Genomic DNA, 15,204 nt, shown 5'->3' on the forward strand with positions numbered 1-15,204 from the left:
TCCCAACCTAGTACCAATGTCCCTTGGTTCAATTCTAGAAATTAACCATTGATTACTGGACTTTAATGGTTTCTTGCTCCCAATCCAAGTATTAGTATCACTGAGAAAGAGGATCTGAGTAATTTAGCTAACTTTCATTTCTTCCCTTTTTTTGTGGATACTGACATCTTTATTCTTCTATCCTGATTGCTTCTTATGGAGGCTGCACTTCTCAAGTAGCTGTGGTTAAGACAACAACAGTTCATCATGTAAGGCTCCCCTGAGCATCAGAGCAAGTCAAACATGCTTCCAAGAGTATTGGTCACCACATGATTTGGCAATACCTTTTATAATTTCTGTATACAACTGTGAACTTTTTCACCTTCCTTTTGGGCTGTAGTTAGGAAGTTAAAGTAAAAATTCTTAGCACTCCATATTTCTAAAATGATTATTTAGTAACCTTTAGTATTCATGTACAGTAACAGATGGAGCTTCCATTTTTAATGGAGGAAACAAATCTAAAACAAATCTTCTGAGGCTCTCTAGGTACATATCTGTTTCTGTGTCTGAAATGGGAGACTCTTTTAGGATCTTGATAGAACATGTAAATCCAGTTACAAATTGCACCTCTTTCTCTAGGCTTGGGAGATTTTTGTTTTGAACAATGGTTTGTTCTGAACCTTTATTTTATTGGTATAGGGAACTGTCAAAGTGGAAATCTCTTTTACCAAATGCAAGTCAACAACTATTGATATAATTTATAATCTTTTTTTAATGTGTGTGTGTGTGTGTGTGTGTATGTGTGTATAATAGTATGCAGTCAAGGAGAGATTTTTTTTGCTTGATTATGCATATTTGTTACAAGGAATTTGTTTTTCCTTTCTTTTTTTTCAATGGAGTGGGAGGTAGGAAGGAAAAAATATATTTCTATTAATTTTCTAAAATAGGGATTTATGAAGTGGGGATGAATTCTGTGAAGATAATTTTAGGGTTGTGACTTAAAATCTAGATTTAATTGGCCACCAGGGGAATCCCAAATAAAATATCCAAGTCAGTCTGGAAATTTATGGTAATTTAATTAATATAGAGGGAAGGAATTTAAGGAGAAGTAGGGAAGAGGATATAGGATTTCTCTTGCCTGGCCTGTGCCAGGGTGAGTTTAGAATTCCCACCTCTAGGTCTCTGAAGAAGATTAGAGGCTTCTAAGGGGATAAAGTTGGAAAAGTAAAGGAGGGAAACTCAGCCAGAAACTCACCACCGAACTGGACAATTGCTTGTAGCCATGTTAAGATGCCAAAAGGCTCAGCACATTGCTATCAACCAATTCGCTGAGAAAGGTGCCAGAGAGAGGAAGTGATTCAAATATATAGATCTTTCACCCTTGTGTCTCCTCCTCTAAATTTTCATGTCTATCAATCATATCAAAGGCTTTTCTCCAGGACTGCTCATACTTTTAGTTCTCATCCTCTTTTGGTTAGATTATATCTTTAGAGTTACTTAACACTTCTTTGTTAAGTTCACCTTTTGTTAGTTACTTGACCTTTTTGTGATTAATTTAACCTTTATAGTTACTTAACACCTTTTTGTATTAAGATCTTAAAATAGACAACTTAAAGTTCTAGCTTCACTATAAGGTAAGAGTTAAGTACCTTCATTATTCAATCAGGAGATTACAACTTTATCTTCCCCTAAAGTACATCTAAGTAGGGTGGAGTAATTTAAAGTTCCCAAGACATTCCTGATTTTGTTAAACTAAGTATCTTCATTGTTACAATCAGGAAATAGCTAAATCCAATCAAAATGTGTGTGTGTGTGTGTGTGTATAAGTGCATACACATATGTGTTTGCATATATGTATATATGCATGTATACTACACATAAATGAATCATATTTAGAGAAATGAGAATTGAACTCATGGGAATAAGTGAGATTGCCGAGAAAGAAGGTATCGAAAGAGAAGAGGACCTAGAGTAAAGTACTGGGGGATACCTATGATTAAGCAACTAAAAAAAGTCTGATCCAACAAAAGAGGCAGCAAAACAGAGATCAGACAGATATAAGAACCAGGAAAAGGCAATATAATAGGAGCTAAAAGAATTGCAGAAGGAAGGAGTGGTTAACAGTGCCCAATATCTTAGAGAGGTCAGAGAAAAGGAAGATGACAGAAGAAAACAACAAATATAGAAGACCACCTTCCTAACTCAGATGCCAAAGTAAGTAAAGTCTTCTGGTTTTCCTATTTCTCATCCCCTAGTCTGATCCCCCAGCATTATTGTTTTCCTATTAGTAGGACAAGGACCTTTTCATTTTTTCAGAGGAAAGTCTTAGCACTGTACCTGTGTCATTATGGAACTCTCTTTCTCCGAGACCTGCTGCTCTGAAACCCTTTTGGTGTCTCTTAGTTCTACAATTGGTTGCTCTACCTGGTTTCTGTAACTTTCAGCAGAATTAAGAAGATTCCTCTTTCTGTGTCTCATTGTGACCACATCCCCAACCTGATTATATATTATTTTTCTCATTCTGCCCTACACTTTTTATGTGATACACTTATCAATGACCAAGAATAGTTAATTAATCTGTATTCTCTTCCCTTCAGAAGCACGTGATGCTCTTCATGAATAAATGTCCCTTTGTTCACTCTTGTGACCAACTTCAGTATCAAAGGCTCCATTCATAAGTAACTTCTAGGCTACAATGGTCTTGTCAACCATCTATAAGATCTTGGACCTTGAGCTACCTTAGACTAGTGAGACTTTAATGAAGTTATGGATATAAATATGAGGACACACAAAGGAGTGGACATCCACTCTGGTTCCTAGTTCTTGTTGGGAATAAGAAAGAAAATAGAAACAGATAGATTTCAACTCTTTTTCCCAAGAAGAGAAGTGCAGGGGACTTTGGAGAGACTTTAAGGCATGAAACATCTGCTTTTCTTAGTAAATATGTTTCTTCCTCAAGTAATTTTTTTCAGTAATGTCTTAGAATTGTATGTAAGGGGGATCTTGAACATATGCAGAATCCCTGAGATGGCATGTTTCCACATGGTTGATGCTAGCTTTTGAGAGTCAGAATGTGGAGTTTGCATAGATATTTTGCAACTGTTTTCAGCTGGATGATCACATGTTGAATAGGAGGGTTTTTTGATTGGATTCAGAAAGTCTGGAGTCAGGAAGACTTGAGTTCAAATCATACCTCAAACACTTACTAGTTCTTTGACCTTGGGCAAGTTACTTAACTTCTGTTTGCCAAAGTTTTTTCATATGTAAAATGGGGATGATAGTAGCACCTATCTTGAAGGGTCGTTGTGAGAATCAAATGAGATAATATTTGTATAGCATTTAACATGGTGCTTGGCACACAGTAGATGTTCTATAGCTGCTTATTCTCTTCCCTTCCCTTCCTCTTTTTGATAGCTTTGGTTGTCACTTTGCCTCAGTTTTTACAAGAGTCTACCTGTCCATTATACACAAAATACAGAATGTTGGAGCTGGAGGGAATGTTCTATGTCATCTAGTCCAAACCCTCATTTACAATTGAAACCCAGAGAGAAATGACTTGCCCACTGTCATATAAGTAGTTAGTGGTAGATTTAAGAAACAACGAATATGAATAATTAAAAGAAACATGGGAAGATATATGAACTGATAGTCAAAAAGCAAAATCAGCAAAGCAAAAAGCACACTGATTACAATAATGATAACATATTAGCTAGAATTCTTACAGCACTTAAGTTTTACAAAGCACTCTCATTATGTTATCTTATTTGATCTTTACAAAAACCCTACAAATATAGAAACTGAGTCTGAGAAAGATTAAGTGACTTGCCCAGAGTCAAAGAACTTATAAGTATCCAAGACAGAATATGAATTTAATTCTTAACTCCAAGTTCAATACTCTATCTACTGTGTTACCTATGGGTCACAACAATATTAACAGAAAAAAACTCCAAAAATATGGAAACAAAGTGTCATATAATTATAATGGTCAGCTTTGACTCTGGTGAAAAGTTGAAAAAATGTACCTCCCTTCCTCTATGTGGTCCATTGCATATACTATTAGACTTGTTGGATTTGTTGGTCAATTTTGTAAGCTGGATTTTTTCCTTCTCTTTAAAAAATTAGCTATTTAATATTTATTTGATTTATTTAAAATTATATATGGCTCAATGGGCAAAGAAGGGGAAATGATATATCAGAAAATGAAAATGATGTAAAAACAAAAGAAACCAATGGTAAAAATTCTAAATAGTTAGAAACAGAGCTGGACTAAATCCCCATTTAGGTCTCTTTACTTTTGTCCAGTGCTATGTCAACTATATAAATTTGTCTTATGCTGAGCTCCTTCTGAGAGGATTATCAGTTCTATTGAAAGAGGGCTAACCAGTCTTCACCTATCCAGGGCCCCAGAAAATGCTTTCCCTGTAAGCTGCTCTTCAGTTTGGGGGACCAGCGACACAATTTAGAGTACTATATATAAAAAGCATGGAATTTTTAGTCAAAGCACTTATGTTTGAATGGTAGCTCTGTTATTTAATATCTTTAATACCTTGGACAAGTCACTTAAATTTTCATGACCTCAGTTTACTGATCTGTAGTCATGTTGGACTCCACGATCTCCAAAATTCTTTTGACTCCAAATTCTATGAAACTTTTTGCTCTGTGGGTGGTCTCCTGCTATCAGCCTATAGTCAAATGAGGAAGCACTAGATTCATGGTCAGAAGTCATGAACCTGAGAGCCCTTTGCTTCCTGCTTGTCATGCATTTGGGACAGCATGACAATAATCTCCATTCTGATCACTTTGTCTGTGTAGGCACCAAAAACTTCTGTCTTGTTCAGTTTTTTAATTTCCTTATTGGCCTGGTCAATGGGGTGCCAAAGTCTCTCCCTAACTAATGCTCTCCCTAGTTTGTAAATCTCCTATGATGGTTCAGGAAACGTTCTTCCAATAATTAGTAAATGAGATTGTTAAATCCTTAAAAACTTTTAAAAAACTAAATTAATTTATTTATTTAGAATATTTTCCCATGGTTATATGATTCATGATCTTAACCACCCCTCTTCCTTCCCCCCCCCAGAGCTGACAAGCAATCCAACTGAGTTATACAATAACTCAATAAGAATAACCCAATAAGAAGGTTCAAGGCTGAGATGGCGATGCAGCAAAGCACTGTGGAATGCTTAGGGCGTGTTGGAGCACAAAAGACAACACGGCCATCCAATGCAGCTGAGGAAGTCTCCAGACGTAACAATTTTTCGTGCCAATGGACCCAGGCTTCCAATGCCGAGAGAGTGGGACTGTCTCTGTGCATTGGCTTTTCCACTTAAATCTTCATGCACAAGTGTCTTCATGCACACTCATCTATCCTAACCCCGTCCACCCTCTTCAAGACCTGCGGTGATGGGGGAGTGGCGACGCAACAGGTGGAGGTGACCACTGGCAGTTGTAGTCACGATCCTGCACATAGGCGACCCACGGACCAGTGGTCGCTCGGCCCTGTAGGGCAGCAGGGACGTTCGGCAGCATCCTGGGCGACTGAGCAGCCCTCTCTAGGACAGCACTGCTCACCCTAATCAAGGGAGGGGACTAGAAAAGGTGTCCCAAACATTGCCTGCCCTACAAACACCCGGTCAGCACACCGCGGCTGGTGGGTCATGCCTTTAAGTGGTCGAAATCAAAGAAAAAATACAAAGAAACTCCTACTAGGAGCATGGAACATCAGAACATTACTTGATAGAGAGAATACCCCAAGACCTGAGAGAAGAACAGCTCTAATCAGTAAAGAACTGGAGTAATATAACATCGATATTGCAGCCTTAAGTGAAACACGCTTACCAGAAGAGGGATCACTCAGCAAACCCACCACTGGATACATCTTCTGGAAAGGTAGAGCCACAAATGAAGACAAAATCCACGGCGTTGGCCTGGCCATCAAGACCAGCTTGCTTAAACAGCTGCCAGACTTGCCTGTGGGCATCAGTGAGAGGCTCATGAAGATCCGTTTGCCTCTCAGCAAAGACCGGTATGCCACAATTATCAGCGCATATGCCCCCCACGCTGACCAGCACAGAGGAGACCATCGAGCAGTTCTACTCTGACCTGAGTGCCATTCTGCACTCAGTGCCCACAAATGACAAGCTGATACTACTGGGAGACTTCAACGCCCGCGTTGGCCAGGACCATGAAAGATGGAAAGGAGTGCTCGGCAAACACGGCGTGGGCAAAATGAACAACAACGGCCTACTGCTACTCAGCAAATTCTCAGAGTTCGAACTCACCATCACGAACACTGTGTTCAGAATGGCGAACAAATATAAAACAACATGGATGCACCCACGATCAAAACAGTGGCATCTCATTGACTACATCATTGTACGCCAGCGAGACATCCAGGATGTAAAGATCACCAGAGCCATGAGAGGAGCTGAATGCTGGACAGACCACTGACTGGTTAGAGCAACTCTTCAAATGCGCATTGCGCCTCATCATCCAAAATGCGCCCAGACAGTTCGCGCATTTTACAATGTGAGTCATCTTAGAAATCCATCTTATTTGCAAACATTCCAGTCCTGCCTGGACGACAAGCTGTCTGCCAAGAGACCACTCACTGGAAGCTCAACTGAGAAATGGAACCAGTTCAGAGACGCAGTGAAGGAAACATCAAAGGCAGTCCTAGGCCCCAAACAATGCAACCACCAGGACTGGTTCGATGAGAACAACACTGCTATTGAAGACCTACTGAGCAAAAAGAACAAAGCCTTTATGGAGTGGCAAAATAACCCAAACTCTGCTCCTAAAAAGGACAGATTCAAGTCTCTCCAAGCCACGGCGCAGTGTGAGATCAGGAAGATGCAAGACAGATGGTGAGAAAAAAAAGGCAGAAGAAATCCAGCATTTTGCTGATACGAAAAAAAACCATGTTTTTCTTCTTGGCAATAGAGTGATCTTTTAAAGCCAAAACACCAATCATATCCCCATTGAACCACGTAATCAATCCTATGTTTTTTTTCTGTGTTTCTACTCCCACAGTTCTTTCTCTGGATGTGGATGGTGTTCTTACTCATAAATTCCTCAGAATTGTCCTGGATCATTGCATTGCTACTAGTAGAAAAGTCTGTTACATTTGATTGTTCTACAATATGTCAGTTTTTGTGTGTAATTTCTCCTGGTTCTGCTCCTTTCTCTCTGCCCAAGTCCTTTTTTTTTTTAAACCCTTACCTTCTGTCTTGGAATCAATACTATGTATTGGCTCCAAGGCAGAAGAGTGGTAAGGGCTAGGCAAAGGGGGTTAAGTGACTTGCCCAGGGTCACACAGCTGGGAAGTGTCTGAGGCCACATTTGAACCTAGGACCTCCTGTATCTAGGCCTAGTTCTCAATCCACTGAGCTATCCAGTTGTCCCCACTGCATCAATTCCTGGATGTCTTTCCAGTTCACATAGAAATCCTCCAGTTCATCATTCCTTACAACACAATAGTATTCCACAACCATCAGATACCACAATTTGTTCAGTCATTCCCCAATTGGAGGGCATCCCCTCATTTTCCAATTTTTTGCCACTATAAAAAGTGTAGCTATAAATATTTTTGTATAAGTCTTTTTCCTTACTATCTCTTTGGGGTACAAACCTAGCAGTGGTATGGCTGGATCAAAGGATCTTTTAGCACCCTTTGGGCATAATTCCAAATTGCCTTCCAGAATGATTGGATTAATTCACAACTCTACCATCAATGTATTAGCATTCCAATTTTGCCACATACTCTCCAACATTTATCATTTTCCTTTACTACCATATTGGCCAGTCTGCTAGGTGTGCGGTGAGATTGTTAAATCTTTTTTCTAAATCACACTTAAGCTTTCCTTTTCCCAAAAAGTCTCCCCAAAGCTTATTCAAGATATGTGCCTGAATAGTAGCTATTGATTTAGTCTGTGTTTTAAACAATCTGTTACTTGGATTCGATTTATCTCTGCAGATCTCATCATCCTTATTAGTTTTCATTCTCAATGACCAATTTTGGTGCCCCGTAGGGTTTATTACAAAGGATATATGTCTGTGTGTGTTTATAGTAGGGTTATTCAATACAAAGTATATGTGTATATGGCAAGACCATTTCTCCTGCCATATATACACACATATACATACATCTAATATGTCTACTTTGGTTGGGGTACAAAATGTTTTATCGAGTCCATGTCTTCAGGGAAGTTTTTATCTCTGCTCCTATAATATTGTTTAAATGTACATTGGCCTGACTGGGAGTCAGAAAACTTGGCTTTTAATTAATTTATATTCCAATAAATATCTTTGTGCTTTAAAAAAATCCCTCCAATTACATTTCTTCTTTAGAAAAAAATAATAATTAGTAAAACTCAGCCACCAGAGCAACTGCATCTACTGTTATATGCTTTCACTTCACAACCATTGTCCACCTCTCTACTGAGGTGCAGGGAGTTGTTTCCTCTTCCCCCCCCCCCCAAGTAGTATAATTGGTCAGTGCTAATATAAGCTCAGCGACATTTTAATATTATTTTTGCCATTGTTATTCTTAGGGTAGATATTTCACACTTGATTCTACTCTTCTCATTCTCTATCCATTCACACAAATTTTCTCATGTTTCTTTGTGTTCCTCACATTTATTATTTCTTATAGTATAATATTCTATAATGTTCCTATGCCACAGTTTGCTTAGCTCTTCCCAAGAGTGGGGCATTGGGCACACATTTTGTTTCCAGGGTTCTGTTTTTGCTACCATGTACTCCAAATGACATGTAAATGTCTAGATCCCAAGTAGTCTACTTGGCTTCCATGTAAAATAATAAGCAATCCTGCCCCTGTTTGGAAGAAGTTTTAATTGTGCTAAAAGGTATGGGAAGTACAGGCAAGACAGTGAAGGATGGAAAATTTTCTTTATAAATAGATTTGCAGCAGTGGGTGGTAAAGCCACCTGAAAGATCAGAAGAATAAGATTATTGCTAACATTTGCCCTGGCTGGGTTCAGATGTTTCCCTTAGTTAGGCAGGGTTTCTGTTCAGTTGTAAGCACACCTGCACCTGACAATTACCAGAGCTGGTAGAGGCTCTGGAGGAAGGAGAAAAATTGATGGTGATGTGAGGGATCTGAGATGATATAGGACAGTCACTTTGGGGGCAGTATTAGAATCCTCTATGAAAGAGATAAAATGAGGAGATGGTTTTGAGAGTAAAAGAGGAGGGAGAAGAAAGAGAGCAAGAGAGAATTAAAGTTAGAGAAAGACAGAGAGAGAGACAAAGACAGAGAGGGAGGCTAATGGCAGAGACATCTTAAGTAGGAACTGTACTGTCTTTATGATGGTTAGATGGATGAAGAGGGGGAGGGGAAAGCAGTAGAACATCAGGTAAGAAAGCAAACTAATATAGGACAACTAAGAATACCTAACTCCCAGGGTTTTACCATGTTCAAAATCTACCATTCACTTAGACCCAGAACCTATCCCTAACCAATGGAATTTAATCTACGAGACTATAGAATTAGTTGGCCAAATTTCTATTCCCAACTTTCTTTCAGAATCCCAATTTTCTGAGTGGTCATGGACTAGTACCGTGATGGCAAACCTATGGCACACATGCCAAAAAGGACACACAGAGACCTCTTGGGGGGGTATGCCTGCAGTTCATTTTTTTACTAGAAAGCCAGAGGGACTCAAGACAGAGCTGTTCCCCTTCTTCTCTCTATGTGCCTGAGGACATTTCTCACTTTACCCACTCCTTTGCCCAGCAGCCCACTGGGAGCACTTCCTTCCCTGTCTTTAAGTAAGGGGGATGGGGCATCAGGGAGTGGGGTGGAAGGGCATGGCACTCAGTCTGGGGGGGCAGGTACAACACTTGGTTTGGGGGGGGGGTAGGGGCAGGGCCCAGCACTCCATCTCTAAAGGTTTGTCATCACTGGACTAGTATATAATGTGCTCATTGCAAGAATGAGGGTGAAAGCTTCTGCTCCCCCTCTCTATTCCCACTTCTGAGAAGTAGGAATAGTAACACCAATTTCCAAGTGAGCTTCTACTGAGCAAAGTCAGGATAAGGCAATAGACTTTGTCATTACCATACCACAGTTTATTTTATTGCCTAAGAGCTGGCCAAGTTCTCTCTCATTGACCTTTGGTATTTACTTGTTATTTTCTAAAACAGAAAGGGTATATATGTTTGTAATATTTTGATTCATTATCCAGGGCAACATGTTGTGGCTTGACATTTTCAGAAGGCTATTCTGTAGATATAATTATTTGGTTTTTACCTGAGGAATGGAAAATTCTTAGCTGAAACTAGAAGGGTCTCTAAGGGTTCCTATGCTAGGAAAGGACTGACACATTTGTTTCCCCATCCTTAGTATAGTGAGTGTGCTTTGTTCTCACTGCCTAAAAGCACTCTCCCCATAACACTTTGGGAATACAATCTTGTCTACTTTACTTGGGTCTGTGGGGAGAATTGGCTCAACTTTAATTTGGTCACTATATGACAATGTCCCCACAAAGTTCATGTCCAAAAATGACATCCTTGTCTCAGTTATTGACAAACTGGGTCCCAGAGGTCATATTCTAGTCATTCTTTGCTCCATAGAGCATCAACATAGAGCTGAACTGGTTACAAAACTTACTATGGGACACCCAAACCAAAGGATGCCCAGAAACTTTCTCCCCTAATCTTTGTAACTCATAAAATCAGAGTCCACAAAAGGACAGATATGGAAAAATGTTTTACAGGATTGTATATGTAAAATCCATCATCAGATTGCTTACTGCTTCAGTGAAGGGGGGAGGGGGAGAAGGAGGGAGGGAATTTGGGACTCAAAATAAGAAAAAGTTAAAATTATTTTTACATGAAGTAATTGGACAAAAAACAAAATTTTAAAAAATATTAGATTTTGTAACAATCATTAGAAAATAATTATTCCCTACCTTCTTCCCTAAGTGTCTCCCTCCCTTTCTTCTATTGTCTTTCTAGTACTTTAAATTGTATCTTTATGTCCCCAAATGGAGAACAGCTTGTAGGGAAAGTTTTCTGGAGCATTGAGGAGGTGAAGACTGGCCAGTCTTCCTTCAACAGACTTGATGACTCCTTTAAGGAGCAGCTAGACATAAGGTAAACTTGTATAGTAGAGATAGCACTGGCACAAGAATAAGGTGACCAAGATGATGGTTTAGTCCAGCTCTGTTTTAAATTACTTATGTCCCTTCCACATCCCCCACCCTGTCTCACATTGATATCTTTTGCTTTTACATTATTATCATTTTCTGAATATTTCCCTTCCTCTTGTTTTTTAAGGAGCAATTTGTAATTTAATCTATACAATTATTATTTTGGATACATTGATCCCCTAATTATTTTATGCATTTTGTAGTTATTTGGAATGGGAATTCCCTTTCTATTATGCCTGCTAAATTTTATCATTATATAGAAATGCTATTGATTTTTGAGAAATTATTTTGTAAACCGAACTTTCCTTTATAACTTTATAACTTTCCTGAATATATTAATTGTTCAATCAATGTATTTTTAAATTCCTTATGATTTTCTAAGTAAATTATGTCATAAGTAAATAAGAATAATATTATCATCTCTTTCCATATCATCATACTTTTAATTTCTTTCTCCAGTCTTATAGCTATTGCTAACATTGCCAAAACTACTCACTATTTTAGATTCACTTGATGCATAGTAAAGCTTTTTTTTACAACTCTTCTATGTATACCTTTACAACTTTTCTATGTATATCTTTGAGTTTTAGATCTTTCTTGTAATTGTGAGATTTTGTTTTCTTATCCAATGTCACTCTTTTTCCTTTTATTAGATAATTTAATCCATTCACATTCAAAGTTATGAATTAGGCCTATATTTTCTTATAGTTATATTTTCTTCCATAACATTGGCTTTTTCTCTAAATAAGATTTTTTTGTCTCTCTTCTTCTATACTTTGTCTCTTCAGTTGTTTTTGCTTGATCTACTTTAAGCCAATGCTATTCCTATCAGGTCTTTTCTTCTTACTTCATTCCCAATTTGTCACTCCTTTCTTTAGTTTTGAAGTTTGATAGAATTTATTTCTTCTTTTTCTTCCTTTTATCTAGTCTTCACATTCTTCCCTCCTCTCTCCATTAAATAGCTAAGTAAATTTACCTTATCCTCCCTTTCAATTTGCTTTTTGATTTTTCTTTTCTTAAAAAATGTTTTCTTCATTAATCTTCTTTCCTTTCTGTCTGTTCCAGACTTTTGTTCTTTCATTTATGATCTTATTAGTTAGTCTTTCATTAATGTCTGTATTCCTAAGGACCTAAAATTCCCAAGTTACCTATTTTGAATTCTCTCATCTAAACAGTTTTGATGTTATTTCCTCCTAGATCTTGCCCCTTCCCTACTTTTTTTGTTGTGCCTCACCCTTAAAATATGAATTTATGCATGAGACAGAAAGGGTAGGATAGAACAAAGATTATTATTAATTACTGATATATTAGCAAATTAATATTATTAATTGCTACTATAACAAATTAATAATACTATACTATGATATAAAATACTATTATACAACAATAAAAGCAAAACAATAAAAAGACAAGATAGGAATTTTCCCATTTTCCTGATTGTGTAATTCATTACTAACCCTTACACTCATCATATCTATCTCCCTCTCCCCCTACCATTTGTCATGAGATCTCTCTAGATCCATACCTTCCCACCCTTCAGGGAATCAGTTGCCTTTAGGAGCTCTGATTGCCATTTTCTTGAGGTGATAGTGGTTTCTATGCACATCAAAGCCCTGTATATTATAGTCACTTTTAGAATTAGTCTATCAACAAGCCCTTATTAAGAGCAAATAATTCTATGTCTTAGGAAGACAGGGTAATTTATGTTTCCTGTTACTTGTGTTTACTTTTTCCACGCCCCTCCTATTCTCCTAAATAAATTACAGTAGAAGAGGGCACAGATAAAAATTTGATCAGTATTCATATATATAGGCAGATATGAATTTAGACCTATTCCAAATATTTTTACTTCTTTTATCAAAGTAAATCTAATTAGTTATAGCTATCTTTTTCTGATTCCTATTTCCTTCTAAAAGCAAAAAAAAAAAAAAGACAACTTCAAAGCAGGGAGCTTTGTTAACCATGTCACATGGGACAAATCAAGAAGCCCAAGAGCTATTTTACTTTAAAAGCAAAGCTTATTTTATGTAATTTAAACTAATTTAAATTATTTCTGATGTTTCCTATTCCTTTGTGTGTGTGTGTATGCATGTTGTCTGTGTGTGAATGTTCATGTGCCTGGCAATGGCCTTGCGTATATATATATATATATATATATATATATATATATATATGCAGGCCTCTGGGTAGAAGTGTTTATGGGAGAAGAAACATAAAGAGGTTTTATTATTCTATTTTAAAGATCTTATGTGTGCCCTGATAATTAATGCACTCATATTTTATGCATGTTATCATTACTATAAAGGTATTTATCAGTTTATTATGAGTTTTTTATTAGTGATACAGCAATGTTGGCAATTTTGTGAATTTATCTAATCTCCCTCTATTTTTAGAAGCTATTTATTCTACTGATTTTTTTGGTTATATCCCCAAATTTACAGTTAAGGTTGCTAAACATTTTGCCATCATAAAAATCTGTATTATAATAAATAATTTTCATAATAGTATAGAAAAATTCTTTCATTCCCATGGGTTTAGATAACCTAAAATTAGAACAAAATGAATATAATAGATCACCATTTGATAAACCTAAAATCATAAAAGATTGGGGCACAAATTTATTTTTCAATAAAAGTTCAAGGGAAAGATGTATGAAATATCACAATTACTTCTAAATGGATCAATAATTGAATATTTTTGAAATCATAAACAATTAGAAAATAATGGAATCTGTCATTGTGTAGAGGGGCAAAATTCCTAGCTGTTCTACAGCAGAAGAATTTATAGGAGACAAAATAGATTAATTTTGTTATAAAGAAATAAAGAATTGCCATGGCTAAGGAATTCATCACCAAGAGGCTATTTTACTGGCGTTGAGCTTCTCTACTACAGAGCCAAGGTGGTCTTTGAAGCAGATAACCTGTAACTAATGCCATATTTGAAGTCCTTCCAGTGTGGTATAACTTATTACAGCTTGTGTTCCATTGGTATAATCTTTTAGAACTCAGGGTTGCACTACACCATGATGAGGTAGAATACATAAATAAATAAACAATGCATCCAATATAAAAAGAAAAGAAATAGAATAGGAAGAATGGTTAAATGTTTGCTAAAAGCTTTTCTTACAAAAGTTTGATATTAAAAAATCTACAAGAAATTGATACAACTTTACACGAAAATAGATTAGTAGTCCAAAGATATAGACAGATAGTTCTAAAGAAAATCAATATGAATTGTTGACAACTACATGAAGGGGTATTAAAATTCCCTAATAATCAAAAAATTCAAACGAAAACATTCTAGAATACCATTTTACACCAACAATAAAATTCAATACCGAGATGGCCATATCAAGACAATCATGTTATTATCTTTTTGTTATAGCTGTGAATTGGGACAATCTTTTTGGAAAACAATGGCTACAAAATTATTCATACACTTTGCCTCATTGATCCCACTACTGAGTATCTCCTCTAAGCATATTATTTCAGAAGGGGAAGGAGCTACCTGCATAAGAATATTTCTAATAGGACAAAAAACAACTATGTCGCTGAAGATTAGGAATGATTGAAAAAAATTAGACATTAATATAATGGAATATTATTATAATTTTATGGCACCATGAGAAATTATATACATATATTAAGTTTACAAGGAAATATACCGAATTCATGTGAAGTAATCAAAAATCAAAAGAACAACATTTATACTGATTAGAACTTTGTAAATAATCATAATCACAGCAACAAAAATTCAGAAAAAAATATACAGAAAAGAAAAAGAAGTTAAGAAGGTACCATGGAAAAAAGACAATTGGTTTCTATACTTTAAAGTTAATATGCATACTTTACAATAAAATACACTATAAAGAAAGTTTACTGTTCCAATATAGGCATTTTAAATCATTTTTGCTTTTTGTTTGTCTTTGAATATATTTATTTGATTGGGCATTAGGTTGATTTAAACATTAAAAAAAAGAAACAAAGAGATTCTAGCTAAAGTAAAGCTAAATCCCTCATATTACATTTTTTCGGTTCTCTTCCTTTCCAATGTT

This window comes from Monodelphis domestica, chromosome 1, assembly GCF_027887165.1.
Source record: "Monodelphis domestica isolate mMonDom1 chromosome 1, mMonDom1.pri, whole genome shotgun sequence".
In the NCBI taxonomy this organism is placed as follows: Eukaryota; Metazoa; Chordata; class Mammalia; order Didelphimorphia; family Didelphidae; genus Monodelphis; species Monodelphis domestica.